Raw genomic sequence first — 22,399 nt, 5'->3', positions numbered from 1 at the left:
ATTCCATTAAGAAGTGCCATATTTTTGACAAATCTTTGTTTTTTGTTCTTTTTGGCCCCATTTGTCAGCTATAGTACAAATCTCTTCCATATTCTGATTCTATTAAATTGTGATAGGTTTAAGTTTGCCTGTCCTGGTTTGGGATTTATCCCTTTGGGGGGCCTGATATCAACAAAAGCATTTTTCTTAACCAGCCCTGAGTCCATCATACGATCACAATCACAGTTTTTAGCTATCATGAATCCTATTCCCATTCAGCCTCCAGTTAAACTCTGCCTCCCAAGACTTAAATTCTCTGATTATCAACATCTACTTTGAGTGAAAAATGATCCAACTTTCTTTGCATTTAATTTCAACATGGGAAAGAAATCTGCATTTTTAAACTGTGGTTTAATAATTTCTGAAATGGGAATGATAGCAGACCCCCATGAACCTGAGAAGGCACTGCCTGCTTCCAGAAATGAAGAGGGAAATGAAGAAGTGCTATCACGTGGGCACAGTTGGGAACAATGCTTCTAGACCTATTGCTGTCAAGTAGATTCTGACTCATAGTGACCCTACTAGAGGGAGCAGTAAATCTTAGTGAAGGCTTATCAATACAGTAATGGGCAGCAGAAAAGTGACAGTCCTGGGAGTGGGACCAATCACAAATCTAACCAATCATTTTCTAACCACTACTACCTTAAAGCTTTGCTGTACTTTTTAGCTGAGTTGATATAAAAAATTGCAAAACAGAAAGAATCAGTGGCCTATGGTAGGACCAAGGGCACGGACATTCAGTGGCTAAGCAGATGGGCTAATGTTGGAAAGAGGCATTTGGAACTCAAATCAACATCCTATTCTTCTCCTAACATCCACTCCCATTTGGGTCTCCAAAAGCTTAGGGATAGGAGTAGGGGTTAGGAGGAGTGGCTGACAGAGGAAGATATGTCCTTTCTTCTTCCCAGGCCACTTGGACATCTCCACTTTTCTGTTCCTCTCCTCTTCCCCAACTCCTTTGCAAAGGAATGAAAGAAGCCTTGCTTCAGAAAGGTCTGTTGCTGTTACCTGCCATCAAGCCAGCCCCTGACTCTTGGTGACCTAATGCACAAAGGAACAAGATGCTGACAGGTTCTGCGCCATCTCCATGATCAGTTGGAGACTGGACTGTTGTGATCCATAGGGTTTTCATTGGCTGATTTTCTAAGTAGATCATCAGGCCTTTCTTTTTAGACCATCTTAGTCTGGAAGCTCTGATGAAACCTGTTGAGCATCATAGCCACACACAGGCCTCCACTAACAGATGGGTGGAGGCTGCACCCGAGGTGCATTGGCTGGAAATCAAACACAGGTCTCCTACATGGAAGGTGAGAATTCTGCCACTGTCCTCAAGAAAAGGTCTAGGGGGAATAAATAAGAGCATAGACTAGATTTTTTTAAAAAACTGATCTGCTTGCCCGGGTAATTAAACAGTTGCTCGGCAGAAGTATTAATCTCAGAGAAACATTGGGGCTGTCATTCATCACTCTCAGCCTAGATATTTTGAGGCCTCCATCTTGTCATGAATTAAATTTCCACATTTCTAAACCATTGGTAACATGTGTGGTGGCCCACTCTGGGCACATGTCTCTGATCTCATATTCTCAGGAGGAGTTAGAATGATGGCACATACATGGTGGAGACATTGAGGCATTCTTCTAATCCTTAAGTAGGAAATACGGTTGCCACCCTTATACTGAGTGCAATAGTGTTTGAGAAAGGGATCTGTTAAATTATGCCTCTTCTTAAGGATGCAAAGGCCTTTAGGGGAGAAGCTCAATCTTTGATGTGTTAAAATACTGTGCACATTGCAAGAGAGGTACGTTATGAATAAAATAAACATACTCACATATACACGTACTAATTTGTACTGCAATTGATTTGTTTTTCCCCAACACTGTGAGCTCCTGAAGGGCAAGAACTGTATTTAGTTTATTTGCATATATGCATCGCTGTTGAGTTGATTCCGACTCATAGCAACCCTATGGGGCAGAGTTTCCAAGGCTGTAATCTTTATGGATGCAGGTTACCAGATCTTTCTCCCACAGAGTGGCTAGTGTGTTCTAACTGCTGAAATTTTGGTTAGCAACCAAGAGCTTAATCACTGTGCCACCAGGGATCCTTCGTTTGCTTATAATCCCTATTGTGTCCTCCACCCTTGGAGCTAGTGTAGCCCCTTCTAAATATAACCAGTTGCCATCTAGTCAATTTTGACTCATGGTGACCCCATGTGTGTCAGAGGAGAACTGTGCTCCACAGGGTTTTCAATGGCCAATTTTTTGGAAATAGATTGCCAGGGCTTTCTTCCTCTGGGTAGGTTCTGGGTGGACTTCAACTGCTAACCTTTGGGTTAGCAGCTGAGTGTATTAAACATTTGTACCACTGAGGGACTCCTGCTTCTAAATAGTTGGTGCTTAATATGTCATACTGAATGCATGCATTGACTGACTGGTTGGCGGGACTCTGGCAGTGACTGAGTGACGCTAGCTTTGTAATAATTCTATCACCCTAGATTCGAAGCTCATGATGACACTGTACTAGAATTTGTGGAGGTTCTTTGTGAATCAGTTCACTTCATCAGTAGAATGAGGACATTTTATGCAGTCCAATTTAAACATTCAAGCTTAATTAGGAGTCTAATTTGGAGAGAAATCTCTCTCCACTCAACAGTATTCAAATAACAGCTGCATTGACTATATTTTGAAAAATATTTCAGTATGGAACCCAGCTGTTCTAACACCCACAGAACATGCTGTTTATGCACGACTCTTCTTCCTGCTCCATGCTCCTCCTCTTACTATTATCAGGAAAAGTTTACTCAACATGTGTAGTACTTAGGCTTAATTATAGTTGGGAAAAGTGAGTGGTGAGGTAACTAGCCCAGGGCAACTATTTTGTTTTATTTCATTGCCGAATATTTTTCTTAACTACCCAAAGAGTCAATCAGATGTCAATGTGGTTTAGAACTCACTTATAGTCTTGCCTACAAAACCCTCCCTTAGAGTGGTAGCCCCAGAATTTGAGCTTTCCAGCTGGCTTTCTTAATGATGGGTTCAGTACCCTAGACATTGAGTATAACCAAATTTGCTTTCAAAATTGAAATGGCTTTTAGGCTGGGTGACTGAAAAGCCTGATGCTCACCAATACTTTTTAAAGGGCCACACTACCCAGTCCCATGCCATCCCCATGATGGGTTGCCGACCGGACTATTGTCATCCAGAGAATTTTCATTGGTAATATTTTCAGAAGTAGACCACCAGGCCTTTTCTTGTTGAAGCTCCACTGAAACCTGTTCAGTATCATCACAACGTGCAAGCCTCCACAAACAGACGGGTGGCATCAGCGCTTGAGGTGCATACTTGAAATGAAAGCTAACCTAGCATCATCAGGCTCTCATTGCCTGTAAGTTTTAGGACATGATCTAAATTTGGGCAACTAAAAGTTCATATAAATAATTAATGTGCTGGGTGGAGGTGAAACTATTTTCCTATCTCAATTCCAATCGTTTGTGTCATTGATAGATAGAAAGGTTGGCTATACCTTCTGGTTTTTTACACAGTTATAATTAAGAAAACACTTCTTAACAAAGAGGAATGGATTTTGTTTTGAAGTATTAAGCTTTTATTTATTCTTTCATTTGCTCAACAAACATCTGTTCAGGGCAAGCCATGAGCCAGGCAGTCTCCAAAGTTTGGGAGATATAAAAGGTGAACTAAGAACCCTGACCTCAAGGTGCTCATAATGGGCAAGATGGACACATTTTATAAAGCAGCAATAATGCAACAGCAGTGGTGTGTACATGATGGAGTAGAAACAGAAGTGATGCAAACGCTCAAGCAGAGTTTTTAAAAACCCTTAATATTTGGCGCGCTTGGAAACCCAGGCGTAGTAGTTAAGTACTATGGCTGCTAACCAAGAGGTCGGCAGTTCGGATCCGCGAGGCACTCCTTGGAAACTCTGTGGGGGCAGTTCTACTCTGTCCTGTAGGGTCACTATGAGTTCGAATCAATTAGGCGGCAACAGGTTTGGTTTTTTTTTTTTGGTTTTATGAGTGCATTTGGTAAGAGTAGGCAACCTCCAAAGTTTCTTCCAACCCTAAGGCTCTAAGAGACTTAGAGAGTGCGGACTTCTTCCCTTTACCAGTGCTGCAGTTGACATGAATTAGGTGGTGTCCGCTTTTTCTTGACATGATTCTATCAAATGGAGAAGCAGACACCGAAGAGAAACGTGTCTCTTCTTCTCTTTATTTTGTTCTTTTATTAAACTACCCTCAGGGCAAACTGAATGCTTCAGCAATCAGTGTCAGAAAAAAACAGAAAAATATTTCTGATCAGTCAGAGAGTCTGTACTCCATTACCAGCATAAAATGTTTATGAAATCAATTTTCTGTACCTGCTGGATCAGGCCGATGTGAGATCTAGCTTTCCACAGCCCATCACAGTCATTCCTGGGTGATTGGACCAGGCAGATATTTTATCTCGAATACAAGGGGATGAGCATTATTCTCCTAATAGATCCATTTCTTGTCTCACCAAGCTGGTAAATAATATGCATATGGTAATTTGATAGACACAGTGTTCCAATTGCTCTTTTTTATTCCTGGAACTCTGTCTCTCTTTTGTAAATGCTGTAAAAGTCAAAGCCAAAATTACCTCAAAATTTGATTTTGCATTTTTCTTATTCTCTCTTTCTGGTGCCCACACCCCACGTATATTACCTGCTTCCCTGCTTTGACCTGTATTTTTAGAGTATACTCTTTTCTCCTCATACTCTTACTGTAGAATGTTCTAATACAACTCATTTGATCATTTACAAACACATATTAAGCACTTGCTGTGTGTAAGACACCAGGCTAAGCCCTAAACCTGGGCCAATGAGAAAGAAGAAAGTATCTGATTTGGGGCCTGTTTTTTTTTTTTCCCAGACTTTCCAAAGTTGGTGCCATCACATAAAGACAAAGGAGAATGTGAAATGAAATGGGTGCCTTAAATAGAAATGGATTAATAATGAGTGGGAGAGGTGAGAGAACTCAAGAGCTCTCCAGAACACATGATTTCAATCAACGGCAATGACTAAACTGATAGGCTAGAAAAAGAACATGATTGGACCCATGAATTTTGGAAAGAAAGCCCTTTTTTATAGAGTTGGCATATTAAAAGCAGATACATAGATCAGTTTTCTTAGAAATAAGTGAATATTTCAGGACCGGATTATCCAACAGGCAAGGTAAGCATGGTGCTTACATTGCTTACCAAACCATCTGTAGTGAACAATTTCATATTTTTTTCACCACAACAAAGATTCTGCCTCTAGGTGTGGCTGGCATCTGTCTCTCTCTCAACCCCATAGAACCTTCCTACAGAATTAAACCCTCTTTTCAAAATTACAATCCCTGACAGGGAGGAATTACCCAGCAAGCCAGGTAAGCAAGCACAGGCTTACTTGTGCATATTTACTAATCCGTAGTGAACAATTTCACATGAAAAACTCATGGAATACATAAATGTTTTACTGAGGGTAGAACTTAATTTATGGTAGTAAACTGTCAGAACATACAGTGAAGCCTGTGAGAACTGGAGCTCGACAGGGCTGCCTTGTTTTTCTGGACCTCACACATTTTCCACATTTGATGGGACAAAGTCTTACCACTTTTCTATTACTCTCTATTAGTGGAAAACATTTGAGTTTTCCTTTTCTGACAAGTTTCTGCCTTACACTGATTCCAGTTTTCACAGGTTTAGTCTTTGTGGTCCCTAATTCTTTATTCATTTAGTAAACATTTATAGACCTGCTACTGTGGATTAGTCATTGTTGTAAAAATTAAGGGTCCTGCCCTATTTGAGTTTACATTCCAGTGAAAGAACAATGAAAACAAACGAGTAAACAAATAAATAAACCAGATAATTAGAAATTGTGATACACATTATGAAGAAAACGAATGGTGTGTGTATGTTTGTGTGTGTGTGTGTGTGTGTGTGTGTGTGTAGTATACTTTACATAAGGTAATCAGGAAAAGCCGATCACGCAGATAATAAAGAAGAATTTTAAGCAGAAAACACAAATTTTACCTATTGTTTCCAGAAGATAGTTCTGTCTGGACAATAGCAGTATATAATTGTCTAAATCAGGCATCAGAAAACAATTGTCAGCAGACCAAATTCTGCCCACCATCTGTTTTTAAAAATAAAGTTTTATTGGAACATGGTCATGTGTATTCTTTTACATATTGTCTATGGCTGCTATCACCCTGCAAAGGCAGAGTTGAATAGCGACAGAGACTGTATGGCCCACAAAGCCAAAAATATTCACTATCTGACCCTTTACAAAAGAAGTTTGCCAACCCCTTATGTAAATCAATTTGAATAATTATTACATTTGTCATGTTTTTATTCTGTTATTTTTAGTCCTATGAGGTCAAACCAACACTTCATAGAAACTGTTAAAACACACCTAGTGATGATAAAATAAAGTAAAAACCCGTTGGTGTCCAGTCGATTCCAACTCACAGCAACCCTATTGAACTGAGTAGAACTGCCCCGTAGGGTTTCCAAGGAGCACTGTGTGGATTCAAATTGCTGACCTTTTGGCTAGCAGCCATAGCTCTTAACCACTATGCCACCAGGGTTTCCACCTAGTGATGATCCTTGACATTTATTGAGTGAAACTATGCCTTGGGCACTCTTTTAAGCATTTTACATAATTTACATGACATTCCATGCTCACAACAGCCCTATCCGGTAGGTATTATGATCATTCCACTTTATAGATAAGGAAACTGAGAAACTGAGAGGTTAAGTAACTCACCTGTAGCTACATAGCAATTAAGTGGTGAAGTCCAAATTCAGAATCAGTCAACCTTGGCCATGAGCACTACTTTTAACTGTCTCTGTGATTTGACATTCTGCACCCATTATCATAACAAACCTCACTGACTAAAACAACCTACCTAGTCCTAATTTGCACAAGTAAACAAATGTCTTGCTCCAGTGAATTTAGAACTTGTTTTGGAGCCAAAATTTACCCTTATGATTTATTCCTTGCTTAGTATTCAGAATGTAAAGAAGGCTCCCAAGTAACTCCCTCTCAGGCTTCTTTGAGAAGCACTGGAGTAGATAATTAGTGCTTTCATGAATAGTCCTGCCCACATTGGCAATCCAGGCTGTTTCTTCAATTACCCAAATTTGTTCACATTGAATTTACGAAATAATTCTCCAACCCCTTCCCTCATTTCTGGCTGCAAGATATGCCATTAGAGCACATTTTTTTTGCTCTCCCTCCCCCATTTCTTAGAGATCCAACAGAACCTCAGAATCCCCACCTAGAGCTGTCAGATGATTTCCACTAAAATACCAGCTATACGTGGTACATCCATATGTACACCCACCTAAAAGCCTATTTCAGGAAGCCTAAAATCTGTGATATCCAGTTCAACCTATGCACCTACACAGTATACATTTCCAGACACACCCAAAATTGATACTCATCCATAGAAACTTCTCATGAAGGTTATTGTGTTTCAACATAGCAAAGGAATCAGTCCAGCCTCGTTTTGCCAATAACCAGCCTTTGAACAAATAAACTGTGGGATTTTGAACAATCTTTGTTCGGCCTGTGTTTTCATCTTCATAAGTGTATTGAACAAAATGATCTTCGTGTTTCCTTCAGGCTCTAAAATTCTGCCTTTTAAATTTTATCCATTTTGTGTGCCTTCCTGATCCCCACAGTTTCATGTGAATTTTTCCAAATTTGAACAGTCTTGGGATGTTGTTAGGACTGTATTACGATATTATTGCTGTTAGGTTCCATCAAGTCGGTTCCGACTCATAGCGACCCTGTGTACTACAAAACTAAATACTGCCTGTCCTGCGCCATGCTCACAATCGTTGTTACGCTTGAGCCCATTTTTGCACCCACTGTGTCAATTCATCTCGTTGAGGGACTTCCTCTTTTTTGCTGACCCTGTACTTTACCAAGCATGATGTCCTTCTCCAGGATCCGATCCCTCCTGACAACTCTTAAAGCCCCCAGTGTGCGACAAACTGACAGACACATGGGGGATTATATTATAGATTTAAAAACAAAAAGAAGGAAACTATTGCCTGAAGGGAAAATCTTCAGACATAGTAGAGGTTTGGGGGATCTTTCTCTCCATTGGTTAGGTTGAATAGAACTAGTAAAGAGCTATCCCCTCCCTGTTAGTGTAAAGAATCAAATAAATAATTTCCTTAAAAATTCTTCAGGAAATTCTTAAGGTTCTGCAGATCTTTAATGAACTGGATAGTGTATTATTTATTTTCACTCTAATTATGAATGGAAAACCTGGTGGCGCCGTGGTTAAGAGCTATGGCTACTAACCAAAAGGTCAGCAGTTCAAATTTACCAGGCGCTCGTTGGAAACTCTATGGGGAAGTTCTACTCTGTCCTATAGGGTGGCTATGGGTCAGAATCGACTATTAGGCAGCAGGTTTGGTTTGGTTTTTGGAATCATGAATAGCCATAATACTTGGAGGTTGGAATAGAACTTTCTAGTTAATTTTCTTAAAAACGTGAAGTCAAATATTAATGTTCAATCCTCATCCTTTTAAAAAAATTATCTATCTTAATATTCATAGTTTAATTATCAACAATTTAATTTTTTTCAAGTACTTTTATTTTCTCTGCTCTACTCATTTTTAAACTAATGGTTCAGGCTCACTTTCTGCTATAATTTTTCATTGGCTCTAATTCTCCAGGTTTTTCTCTATTCCATGTATTTCTTGAAATGCTGTGAAAATATATCCTAAATTATTTGGAGAATTGATAATGGACTACCAAGAAAAAAAAAAAAACATGTAATACTCAATTTCCAGGTTGGCTTTGGTAAAAACTACCTTGGAATCATTATTTTGATTAAAACACATTTAAATGTAAATTATTCTATGAAGTAATAAAGGTTAGAATACACTGGGCACTTTGTTTCATTACCTTGTACTTAAACTCTTGCTTTGGCTTTCTTTAATATTCATATTACATACTTACATCTGTAGTTGTCTAGGAAAATCTCTGCTTTTATATTCCTATCTGGTATACCGTCCTGGTTAATAGAGTCTGATGGGTTATCTTCTTTTTACCATATATCTTCAATTCTAAGACAAACTTTTTTACACATTTTAACATCTTTGAACTTGAAATACATCTTAAAATTTGGGGGAAATCATATTTAATTGGAAACATTTTTTCTTACTAGTAAATAAAATAATGGTAGTAAATAAAACAATTGATGCCTCTTAGAAGAAAATAATCTCCAACAGTGACAGTGTACTTTAAATATTTCTGAGTAATCCAGATACCTGCTCTGAACCATATAATTGTTCCAAGTGGCATCCTATTAGATCCTAACTGGAATGAGGTTTAAGTCTTTGAAAACAGAAAATAAGGCAAAGTAAGGATATAAATACTGTTGCTTTTGATTCTCTACACAGGATGTTTTTCTCAACTGCAATTTTTGAATCTCATTACTTAAGCTTTGCAAATGACTAACGAAAGCAAAATATACATCCATTTTAAAGCTTGTCCTGTTTTCCGTAAACTTCCAAACCTCTCTCTACTTCTCCCCAACCAAAATAGCAAACAAGCCAACAAAGAGCTTCCTGTTGTCTATTTGCTTCTGAGGGTGTTATGGTTACCACAATATCTTTGGAAAGGCTGTAGGGCTGTGGTTTTCTTGCATGGACTTGAAGTAGCTAGTCTACAGCTTTTTAGTTACACAGCCCTTACAATTTTTGTCAGAACTGTTTCAAATAGTCCTAAGCCGCAAACCAGAGATTTATTCTAGCCCAGCTAAGTCTAAACCACAAAGCTTCTAAACATTTTTCCAACTTATATTGTCTTTAAGTATATGTGTGTGTCTGTATATACAGATATATGCATGTATATATAGATAGATATAGATATCTAGAGAGAGAGAGAGGCATGGTGGCACAGTAGTTAAGAGGTAAGGCTGCCAACCAAAAAGTCAGCCATTCAAATCCACCAGCCACTCCTTGGAAACCCTGTGGGGCAGTTCTGCGATGTCCTGTGGGGTCGCTATGAGTCAGAATTGACTTGATTGAAATGGGTTTATATATATATATATATATATATATATATATATATATATACATACCTTAACTAGGACAGGATTATTTTGCCTGCCTTAAAGGTACAGAATTATTTGTTTCCTCATTCTTAATTTTAAAAGCAGCAGAATAGAACTCTCTAAGGAAAAGTAACACAAAACTCTAAACTAGATTAAATTTTATATGTGTGTGTGTATACATATATATATAGTGAAACCTGCAAAAGCTGGAACCTGTGTAAGGTGGAAACCTGTCAGAGAAAGAAGGAAAACTCGAGTATTTTTCACTAATAAAGAGGGATAGAAAAGTGGTAAGACTGCACCCTGTCAAATGTGGAAAACTTGTGAGGCTCGAAAAAACAAGGCAGTCCCATCGAATTCTGGCTATTACACAGATTTCACTATGTGTGTATGTATATATATATAATACATACACATGTATACTTTTTTTTTTAATGAATTGTTCTTCTTTGGGTCAGTAGACACGAAAGGAAAAAAAACATTCCCGATCTCAGTGTTACCCACGGTTTAAGCAACTGGACTACATCTCACCAACACTATGTTAGCAGCCCAGAGCTGCTATAACAGAAATACCACAAGTGGGTGGCTTCAGAGAACAGAATTATATTTTCTCACAGTTCTGGAGGCTGAAAGCCCAAATTAGGGTCTCGGTCATGTTGCTGCCTTCCTTGTCGGTAGCCCTGGGCATTCCTTGGTGATCCTCACGTGGATCTGTCTTTCCCCATGTATGTATATCTCTTTGTTTAATCTGCTCTTTTTAAAACTCAGAAGTGATTAGATTTAGAACCCACCCTACTTGGGTATGATCTAATTAATATTAAAAAAAAAAAAAAAAACTATTTCCAAACAGGATCACATCCACACTTATAGAGGGCTAGCATTCCATCATATATTTGGGGGGACAACAATTCAATCCATAACAAACCCCAAGAAATACCTTAGAGCCGTGGTTCCCATACTTTGTTATAATTAGAATTCTAATGTTCAGGCCACACTCCACACCATTAAATCAGAACGTCTGGGGGTAGAAGCTAAGCATCAGCATTTGATAAAAATTCCCAGGTGATTCCAATGGGCAGCAGATTTGGGGCACCGCTGCCTTTAAAAAAAAAAAAGCCAAACCTGTTGCATCAATTCTGACCCATAGTGACCCTATAGGACATTGTAGAATTGCCCCATAGAGTTTCCAAGGAGGGCCTGGTGGATTTGAACTGCCAACCTTTTGGTTAGCCGCCAATGCTCTTAACCACTGTGCCACCAGTGTTTCCACCATTGCCTTAGAAGTTGTTTTAATAAAGCCCTGATGTTGATTTGCTATCTTGCCATTTTACTTTTCACCAAAAAGTGGAATGTACTAGAAAACACAATTTGTATTCAGTTAATTGAATTAAATTCCAGTTAATTGAGAGTGTGTTGTAATTTATTGCCAGAAGGCAACCAGCTGAGCCGTTACTTACGTCATTCAAAATTGGAGTCAGACCAGGATTTTGGCATCCTGCATTCAAAACAATTGACTTATCGACAGATTTTTGGTTGCTAGTTTAATCTTCAACCTTGTGTTTTAATTTTTCCAGACACAACTCTGGACCCAGAGAATTTTCTGACTCATTCACCACCTTGTTCACCAAAGCCAGTATAGAACAATGTAGTCTCCACTGTATCAGGTCTTTGTGTGATAACCCAAGGAGAAAGTAGCCATCAGAGCCCTCAAGCAACTCCTCATCATCTTGGTAAACATTTCAAAATCTCTCCCAATTCTAACTCTGTCTCAGCTTCCTGGTTTCCTTTTCATATTCATATATGAAGGGCACTGTTTGATTTTAATAAACAGTTGAAAAAGACAGGACTATAGTAGCTTGAAAAATTGAAGTCAATGATTTCATTCTACTTGGATCAATAATATCGATGGAGGCCAAAAACAGAGAAACTGAACCCATTGCCATTGAGTCAATTGCGACCCATAGCGACCCTAAAGGACAGAGTAGAACTGCCTCATGGAGTTTCCAGGGAGTTCCTGGTGGATTCGGACTGCTGACCTTTTGGTTAACAGCTATAGCTCTTAACCACTACCCCATCAGGATTTCCTCCATGGAGGCAGCAGTCAAGAAATCAAATGACATATTGCATTGGGCAAATCTGCTGTGAAAGACCTCTTTTAAGTTTTAAAAGGCAAAGAGGTGCACCTGACCCAAACCATAATCTTTTCAATCACTTCATATGCACAGCAAAAGCTGGACAATGAAAAAGGAAGACCAAAGAAGAACTGATGCACTTGAATTGTGGTGTTGGTGAAGAATATTGACTATACCAGAAGACTGCCAGAAAAGCAAACAAATCACTCTTACAAGAAATACAACCAAAATGCTCCTTAGGAGCATGGATGTTGAGACTTGCTTTGGAAATGTCATCAGGAAACACCAGTTGCTAGAAAAGGACATCATAAATGGTAAAGTAGAGGTCAACAAAAATGCAGGAAACCCTCAATGAGATGGTCTGACACAATAGACACAATACTGGACTCAAACATACCATATCATGAAGACAGTGCAGAACCGGGCAATGTTCAGTTCTTGTCTTAGTCATCTAGTGCTGCTGTAATAGAAATACCACAGGCGGATGTCTTTAACAAACAGAAATTCATTTTCTCACAGTTAGGAGGCTAGAAGTCCAAATTCAGGGTGCTGGCTCTAGAGGAAGGCTTTCTCTCTCTGCTGGCACTAGAGGAAAGTCCTTGTCTCTTTTGAGCATCTGTTCTTGGGCAATCTTCTTGTGGCTTGGCATTTCTCTTTCCCTATCTCTGCTTCTCTCACTTGCTTTTTAAGTCTGTTTTCTATCTCAAAAGAGATTGATTTAAGACACACCCTACACTAATCCTGTCTCATTAACATAACAATCCATTCCCAAATGGGATTATAACCACAGGCATAACCCAAAAAAACCAAATCCAGTGCCGTCAAGTCAATTCCGACTCATAGCGACCCTATAGGACAGATTAGAACTGCCCCATAGAGTTTCCAAGGAGCACCTCGCAGATTCTAACTGCCAACCCTTTGGTTAGCAGCGGTAGCACTAAACCACTATGCCACCAGGGTTTCTGGCATAGAGGTCAGAATTTACAGCTCATATTTTGGGGTGGGGGGTAGGGGAGCCGAGAGATATAATTCAATCTACAACAACTCTGTTATTCATAAAGTTACCATGAGTTGGACCTGATCAACAGCAACTAACAACAACAACATAGTAGCTAGATAGACCCTGTTCCTGAGTTTGATTGCTTTCAATGTCATATCCTCATGACCACTTGGTAAGATGGGAATGTGACCTCTTTTTAGCTACTAGCACTTGTCCTTTGGTACCTGTAGATCCTCATCTGCTGGTCTTTTAAGGAGAGAAAACAAATCCTCAGAAGAAAAGATCAGACTCAGGGCTGCTCAGCCTGACAGGAAAAGCCTAATACATGATTTAACAGTGGTCTTCAAAAGAATAACAGGTTAATAGAAAGAGAATGCAGGCCAGTTGGTCTCTATTTCAACAGAGGAAATGAGCTTAAAGTGCAGTTAATTGGGAGTTTAGTGAGACAGAGGCAATAACTTAGGAATAAAATCCTAGATTTAGTTACTAAGAAAGCCTGTGGCCTCTCCATTCTTAGAGTCTGCTGTGGAATGATCATCAGAGAAATGGTTATAATTTTTCTTTGACCTCTAACTTGCCATATGACCATGCATAAGTCACATGATTTTTCAGGGCCTCAAGGTCCCTCAACAGGTAAGAAGTTGAGTTGGATGATCTTCAAAATCCCTTCTTGTACTCTAACACTCTAGGGTGTTTAAAAACAGGACAGGTAGCCTTCTGCCCTGAGTGGTTTAGGTCGTGGTTAGCAGAAGGTTATCTGAGGTCCCTTCCAACTCAGTAATGTGCAGCATGCTGCATCAATTTATTTCTTATTTTGAATTTCAAAAATTTATCCAGACCCATATTAGATGATACTAAGGAATTATTATTAATTCTGTTAGATATGAAAGTAGCACTGTGGTTATGTACGAAAATGTTCATAATTTCTAGAGATGCATGCTGAAATTCATTGTTTCTGTTAGCTGCTATCAAGTTGGCCATGACTCATGGAGATCAGAGATTAGTCTTGGATCAGATCGTTAGGATTCATAAGCTTTTCGCTGATCTTTCTTCCTAGTTCATTTTAAGAAGCTTCCATGAAACCTATTCACCATCGTAGCAACACACGAGCATCCACTGACAGACAGGTGGCAGCTGTGCATGAGGTACACTGGCCAGACACCAAACCCAGGTCTCTCTGCGGAAGGCAAGAATTCCACTGAACCACCAAAAATCTCACTGAATTAGGGAGAAGTAAAATAACACGGTATCTGAGATTTGCTTTTTAAAAAAATAATCGATACTCAGAACCTTCAAAATACCTTTTGGACTAGTAACCTTTTTGAATATAGAATCTATGCCCCAGAAAAAGGAGTTAGGAGCCTAGAGTGTGCAGATGTTGATGGTCTTGAGTGTTCCAGACACAGGACCAAGAAATGAGATGCTTTAGAGGCCACGCAAAGTTTTTCCATAAGACCCTGTAGGGTTGCTGTGAGTTGGAATCAACTTGATGGCAACGAGTTTGGCTTTTTGGTTTGTATATGGTAGGTTTGTAAGATGAAATCAATTTCCCCTGGAAAAAGTAGAAGCTCTAAGAGGTGTAAGTGATTTTGCTAGGGACACAAGCTAATGGCAAGTACAAGACCAGATTCAGGACTGAAGAGTAAGGGTCTATCTTCCTTCCTCTTCTGCTGAGGAAATACTAAAGGTGTAACTATCCAAACAGGGTACCATTTGTCCTCTGAGGTTTTGAGGGTGCCTAGTATCCAAGAGGAAACCCTGGTGGCATGGTAGTTAAGAGCTATGGCTGTTAACCAAAAGTTCGGTGGTTCGAATCCACCAGGTACTCCTTGGAAACTCTATAGGGCAGTTCTACCCTGTCCTATAGGGTCACTATGAGTTGGAATCAACTTGATGGCAAAGGTTTTTTGTTTTTTTTTAAATATCCAAGACACCTTAGTCTTTCTTAAAGCTCCCTCTAGTGGTTAGACCTCTGCTTTAAATGAAAAATAAGACTGCATAGCAGTGAACTGAGAACACTGTCACAGGTTTCTTAAAGGACGTTAGCAACTTTCCTCTGAAGGGGCTTAGAATAGAAAGTGTGCTGTGTCCCCACTAGTCAGGCTAGCCAGTAAGGCCACCTCCCAAATTCTGTGCATTCCAATACTTTTCACTGATTAATACCACAATTAAATTTTAAATTGGCTCATCAAGGAAGGATGAATTGGTTATGGAAAAAGGGTTTATAAGGACTCCCAGCTCACTCCGATCCGAACCATCCAAACAAATGACATTGTGAGACATTTCCATTCACATTCTCTTTTGTGGCTAGATTCCTGGCTTTACAAAATTTTAGAACTACAGATTGACTTTCTATCTGGAAAGCGATTTTTGACAAGAAGGATTGAGAGAACAGCCCAAGCTCCATGACCAACGCCAGCCCCTTCAGAAACACATCTCACTCATCCTGTAAGGAATGTTCCACAGGACCTAAGTGACCAGAGAGAAAATGTCAACGTGGTGAGGGCAGAGTGGGCTCAAGCTTCCAGTGGAAATGGCTGCTCGGGACTCATGACAGACCCCCGTGTCTTGTTCTTTCTGCACACTTCCCACGCTTGCCCGGCTCATTCATGCCACACTGCTGAAACCACAGCAGCTTTGAATCTAGTCATTTTGATTCTGTTGCAGGAGAGCTGGAAACCAAATCAGACAAAACAAAACAAACCCAACCACCGTTACAGGCATGTTACTCAGTTATTGTTTTGTTTTGTTTGGCAATGGGAGAAGGAGGGAGGGAGGAAGAAGTAAGGGCCTTGAATATCACAAGACAAATATTAATCTGCCTGAAGAATCAGCTTGCCAAGGGATAATCAGCAAACAGGTTGGTTGGTGCTCATTAGAGTTTTATAGACTGGTCACTGAGGATGTTCAGAGCCAGGAACAAACCCCACCAGGTGCCCTTGGAAAATCCAACAAGCTCTGTCCCTTCACCTTCTGCATTTTGAAGCCAGGATCCAAACTTCACCTGGTGTGTAGCATGCACAAGGGTAAGTCATCGGCTTCTCGGATTCTAGGCAGATTTCCTCATGCCATAAGCTCAGCTCTTCTCTGGGTGAGAACCAGGTCCTCAGCAGGGATAGCGGTAGAAGCATGTTTGCAGGTAGAGTTGAAGCCCTGTGCCCACTCCCACCCCACTGCTTGGCACTTTTACATTCCTGAACTTTTGTCTTTCTGGGGTAGGTAAAGGGAAATTGAGAAGAAATGAAACGACTGTCATGGGCAGAGGATGGAAGGTGAAGGGAAGAGGGAGGGAAAAGGGAGTGGAAGGAATGAGAAATGGGCATCAAAGAAAAAACATTAGCATTGTATGAATTGATCAGAGCATATCATTTTATGATGGGATGATGTCTCTGAATGATAGAGGGTGTGGATTTGGCCAAGGTACTGGAACCTTTCCAGATCTCAGGGCCTCCTCCTGACTAGAAACCACTGAGCCCCAACCCTCACATTTGTCTTGATTGAGACCTTTGACGTTTGTGTAAATCCTCCCTAACCTTGTGGGGCCAGAGACATGGAATGTTGAGTAATGGTTCTTTCAGAGCTGCCCAACTCCACGTTGGCTCATCTGGTCGCTCAGCTAGGGGTGCAGGGAGGCAGAGTGGAGAACAGTATTCTCTTGATATTTATAATCTGGACTGTGATTTCCCTTCAAAGGATATGATTTTGACACTGAGTTGTTTGTACAGTAAGGACAGCAGGTCAAGAATATTAAGAACAGAACTTTTTTCTGTTGATGCCTAAATGGCAATCATAATTTTTCTGAGTTCCCTTCTCCAGGCTAACTCCTGTTGTAGCACATATTTATTTAAATAAAAGCTGCCTACGTTACCACCACCACCAAGGGAGAGAATATGACACTAACCTTTTGTTGTTGTTAACCAGTTTCTGTCTATAATACTTTTTAGTCATGGACTGGACAACGGGCCCTGGTTCCCTTTGCAGTCTGGAGCCATAGCAGTAGAAGGCCCTGTTTTGGGTCAGCTCTGATTTGGAGCACTTGGTCCTCGGCAGCCATGTGTTGAGAGGGAAAGAAAGTGAATATGAGGAAGGGGCAAGAGATGGAGGCAGACTGGAAGATTTGGCCCAAGAGTTGTGCTTAATAAATGCCAGTTATCTCTGGAACTCCAACTTCTTTTGAGCAGCCAAATACTTTGACAGACCATTTAAAAAGTGAGGCCAAGATTAATTAGCAAGACTGTTTGTGGCGAGAGGGAAGATGAGTGCCCTCACATGCATGACTGTTTATTTAAAAAGAGGAGTTACCATTTTTGCAAGTAAGTAGGGAAAATAACACACACTAACTTTTTTAAACAGCTTTATAGAGATATAATACATAATATACATACCATAAAGTTCCCCTGTTTAATGTGTAAAATTCAATGGTTTTTAGTTTATTTTCTGAGTTGTGCAACAATCACCATAATAAAATTCTAGAACACTTTCATCACCCCAAAAAGACACTATGTACCCATTAGTAGCCACTCCTCATTCCCCTATTCCCTACGACTACCTCCCAGCACTACTTAACCTAGTTTCTCTATAGATTTGCCTTTTCTTAATCATTTCTTATAAATGGAATCATATAAGTGGTCTTTTGTGACTGGCTTCTTTCATGTAGCATAATGTTTTGAGGTTCATTCATGTTGTGTATACCAGTACTTCATTCTTCTTATTGCCAAATAATATTGTATGAATAAACCACATTTTGTTTATCCATTTATTCATTGATGGAAAACACACTAGTATTTTAATTAAAATTGCCACCATCTCTGTAATCTCAATTGAACACCTCCTTAGCTGTTAGTAAAACTACTCCTGAGTTAATAAAACAGTTCCTGATCTTAGTGTCTGGGTTTAAGAGTACTTAGTATCAGTAGCAAAAAATAATTTCTGTTCAATTCTGTGCAGAGTAGAAATTTGCAGGATGACCTAATGATAATAGCAAAATAATATCATGGTGTTTATATTTGTGTTTTTCAATTATCTTAGGAAACACTGCCCAGTCCTGTACTATATTCGTGATCACTGGTATGCTCAAGTCCATTGTTGCAGCCATTGTATTTTGAGTGCCTTCCAACTTAAGAGGCTCATCTTCCAGCACTATATAGGATAATATTCTGTTGTGATCCATAAGATTTTCATTGGCTGAATTTCAAAAGTAGATCACCAGGCCTTTCTTCCTACTCTGCCTTAGTCTGAAAGCTCCACTGAAACTTGCCCACCATGGATGACTCTGATCATATTTGAGATACTAGTGGCATACCTTCCAGTATCATACCAACACACAAGCCACCACAGTTTGACAAACTGACAACTTGGTGGTTAACATTATTAACATGTACTAATTACTTCTTATTTGCTGAATACTGTGTATCTATCTATTCCTCAGAACTATCCAGAGAGGTAGCTATAGGAATTCCCACTTTACAGATGAAGAAATTGAGATGCAGAGAATTTATGTATCTTCCTCAAGGTCACCTGGCTAGAAAGCAGCACAAATCATATTTAATCTCTTTTGGTGTGAGTCCAAATCCTATACCCATTTATTGGGCTATGCTGCTTTTGAGTAATGAATCAGGCTGGGTAACATGCATTTTATGTATGTAGCCCATTTTGTTTATCCAGAAGTCAGACCCCCTGGTTTATGGGGACTAAAAGGAACTGTACATATGTATTCTCAGGCTAAAGACAGACCGTAAACTCATTTCCAACAGCTAGGAAATTAGTTTATTGGGCCTCTGTTGGTATTTCAGTTCTCCAAGATGTTCCCATTACCACCACTGCTAACCCACCAATATAGCCTTGGGAACAAAAGTTTATCATTCTGCCAAATTCAATTGCCCCTAAAAAAAAAGGCAGGATCTGATAGTCAAACCAACAACTAGTTTGAAAAACAGAAGTGTTAGCACTGACACATGCAAGCAATTTGCTGTTCCATGAAGATCATTAGCTATGATGTTCCAAGAGTAAGGAGGAATACAGTTCAGGGGCCAGAGGCTAATGACATGTCCATGCTCGCCAATGGGTAAAGGCAACAGGAATATTAAAGCAGATTTTTTTGCTGACATTCCTGTTCTCAAGAGTCTCCCTGATTATACAGTGTAAAATAGCAATAACTTTGGCTACTAATCCTAAATAACCTTAAACCCTAGGTACTAAGACTAAGATATATTTATCCTCTTGTATTTCCAGGCAAAAGGTGTTCGCCATTCAGATTACCATGATCCTAACAATCTGCTGTTTTAATTAAAAGAGTGTTTTCTTTCCCACTTGCAATATTAGTGATTTCAACTGCTTAAAGGCCCTTTTCATCAACCCCTCATGGGGATTTAGAGCTTAGAACAAAGGCAACATTTTAAGAATGTTCTTAATATTGCAATCAATTGGAGATTATTTTTTTAAACTGCTTCCTTGGAAATTCTGGACAACGTCTTTTCATCACTTGGGGGCATCATTGTTATTGCTGATTCACTGCCCCCTCTAAATTAGGACTGTAACCCTAGCTTGTATATGCCCCTCACCTTCTCTGGGAAGCTGGTTACACTCATGGCCCCTGAGCTAAAACAAGCAGAAAGCCATTTTGTTCAGGTCTACTGATGGTAGCCACGTCATCCCCACACCCAGGCCATTGTCACTCTGGTCAAGTTGACCACAGGCCAATTTCTGAGCGCTCCCGTTCATGTCACAGCTGTTAACTGGACTGGAACAACCACCCTGCTTTTTTTTTTTTTTTAATTGTGTTAAGTTTATACAGAACAAAACATGGGCCATTTCAACACTTTTATGTGTATGATTAAGTCACATTAATGACGTTCATCATGTTATGCAACCATTACCACTCTCAGTTTCCAATGTTTCCATCGTCCTTAACAGAAAGTCAGTGCCCCCTAAGCCATGACTCCCTCTTTCTCCTCCCTTCTACCCGTGGTAACCATTAATAAACTTTGGTCTCTACACATCTGCCTATTCCAGAGATTTCATATAAGTGGAATCATACAATATTTGCCCTTTTGTGACTGACTGACTTCGCTCAGCATGTTTTCAAGGTTCACTCATGTTGTAGCATGTATTAGGACTTCCAGTCTCTTACGGGAGAGTAATACTCCATTGTGTGTATGTACCACATTGTGTTTTTCCATGCATCTGTTCTTGGACATTTAGGTCATTTCCATCTTTTGGTTGCTTTGAATACTGCTGCAGTGAACACTGGTGTACATGTATCTGTTTGTATTCCTGCTTTCACTTCTTTAGGGTATATACCTAGGAGTAGAATTGCTTGATCATACGGTAACTCTATGTTCAATTTTTTGAGAAGCTTCCAAACTGTTTTCCACAGCGACTGTACCATTTTACAATCGCACCAGCAATGTACAAGGGTTCCAATTTCTCCACAGGCTTGCCAATACCTATTGTTTTCCAGGTTTTCTGTTTGTTTTATAGACCTCTTAACAACAACAACAACAAAAAAAAAACCACACTCATTGCTGCCAAGTGGATTCTGACTCATAGCGACCCTACAGGACAGGAAAGAACTGCCCCATACACTGTCCAAGGCTATAAATCTTTATAAAAGCAGACTGCCACATCTTTCTCCTGCAGTGGCTTGTGAGTTCAAACTGCCAACCTCTTGGTTAACAGCCAAGTGCCTTAACCACTGTGTCTCCGGGTCCTTTAATAAACAAAAGTTTTAATTTTGATGAAGTTCTGTTAATCTATTTTATGGTGCTCAGACTTTGGCGTCATATCTAAGAATCTATCATTAAATACTAAGTAATAAAACATTACCCCTATGTTTTCTTCTAAGAATTTTAAGGTTTTAGTTCTTACATTTAAGTCCTTAATCCATTTTGAATTAATTTTGTTCACCATTTCAGAGTCCTTACAGGGATGATTTCAGGGTCCTAGTTGCCTTTATTGGTGTTCTTGTGAGGAGAGTTGGGATCCTAGATCCGCTCATACCACCATCTTCCCAGGATCCCCTCACCCTGCTTTTAAATGATCCTCACTTGACCCTGTCATGCTTGTAAAATTACACTCTAAATTGACCTTGGTGGTCAACTAAGGAGTCCTGAATTTTGATTCTTTTCAAATTATCAGTATTGTTTATTTACTTTATACTCATTTCCAAAAGGATTTGAAATAACCCACTTTAGACAGGGCTCACTAATATCCAGTATTATGACCTTGGGCAGGTTATAACAATCCAAAATCTACTATCTTTCACAATATTTCACTGTTACAAAGCACTTCCATATACCTTCTCTTATTAAAATTATTACCCTCAGAGAATACTAGTTGATGTATATTCTTCTGATAAACTACCATATTGAAAAATACTTTGAAAAACAAGGGCACTGGACAAATGCAAAGCTAATACTTTTAATCTATTGACTGATAGGACTAGAGGTTCAGTGTGCTGGTCCAACTTTGGTGTCAACTCTGGCCTCCAGAGAATTTCCCATCCTGGATGGATGTCAAGAATGGAAGGTCAGAAATATCAATAACAGGTCAGAGTAGGTATTCTGCCAAGGATCCACACAAGGAACGTCTTGGAAAGAAACGAATTGAGGAATTTGGCCTGAATATGTCAATATCTGGAAAAGGGCCTTGAATTTTCCCAGCACATTATTGCATGAATATCTAAACTCTGGAGTAGGGGTTATAGCTGCACCTTAAATGGTAAGCCTCCCGCCTCCTAGAATAAGCATTTCAGAGTTGAAAGTCCCCTTAGGGCTTTCTAGCCCTTATCCAAATCATTAACCACATAGGGTTTTATATGGTCTCTGTTTAAGTACCCACAGCGATGCTCAGCTCCTTTTACTAGAGTAGTCCATTTCGCCCTAGAGCACAATAATCATTAAAAAATTATTCTTCCTCTTAAGCTCATGTCGTATGCCTTATAATGTGACCCATTTGTTCTAGCTGTGCCCAGTAATGGATAAGAAGGATGTCTAAATCTTCTTCCTCAGACAGCCCTGCAAACAGAGTGAGTAGGCAGAATTCTTTCCTGTGCTAGGAATTGTCCTTGAATGCATGCATTTTCTACAAAAACCTAGAATGTAAATACGGTTATGCCTATTTTACACAAGACAA

The 22,399-nt window shown here is 39.6% G+C and overlaps 1 protein-coding gene across 1 annotated transcript in view; it reads left to right on the top strand.

Moving 5' to 3' along the window:
- PRLR (prolactin receptor) overlaps positions 1 to 22,399 on the top strand; it is a 231,837-nt gene that overhangs the window by 105,015 nt on the left and 104,423 nt on the right. The window lies entirely within an intron of this gene.

Source organism: Elephas maximus, chromosome 2 (assembly GCF_024166365.1).
Source record: "Elephas maximus indicus isolate mEleMax1 chromosome 2, mEleMax1 primary haplotype, whole genome shotgun sequence".
In the NCBI taxonomy this organism is placed as follows: domain Eukaryota; kingdom Metazoa; phylum Chordata; class Mammalia; order Proboscidea; family Elephantidae; genus Elephas; species Elephas maximus.
Note: the sequence above shows the minus strand (reverse complement) of the source record. Positions and strands in the feature narration are given on the sequence as shown.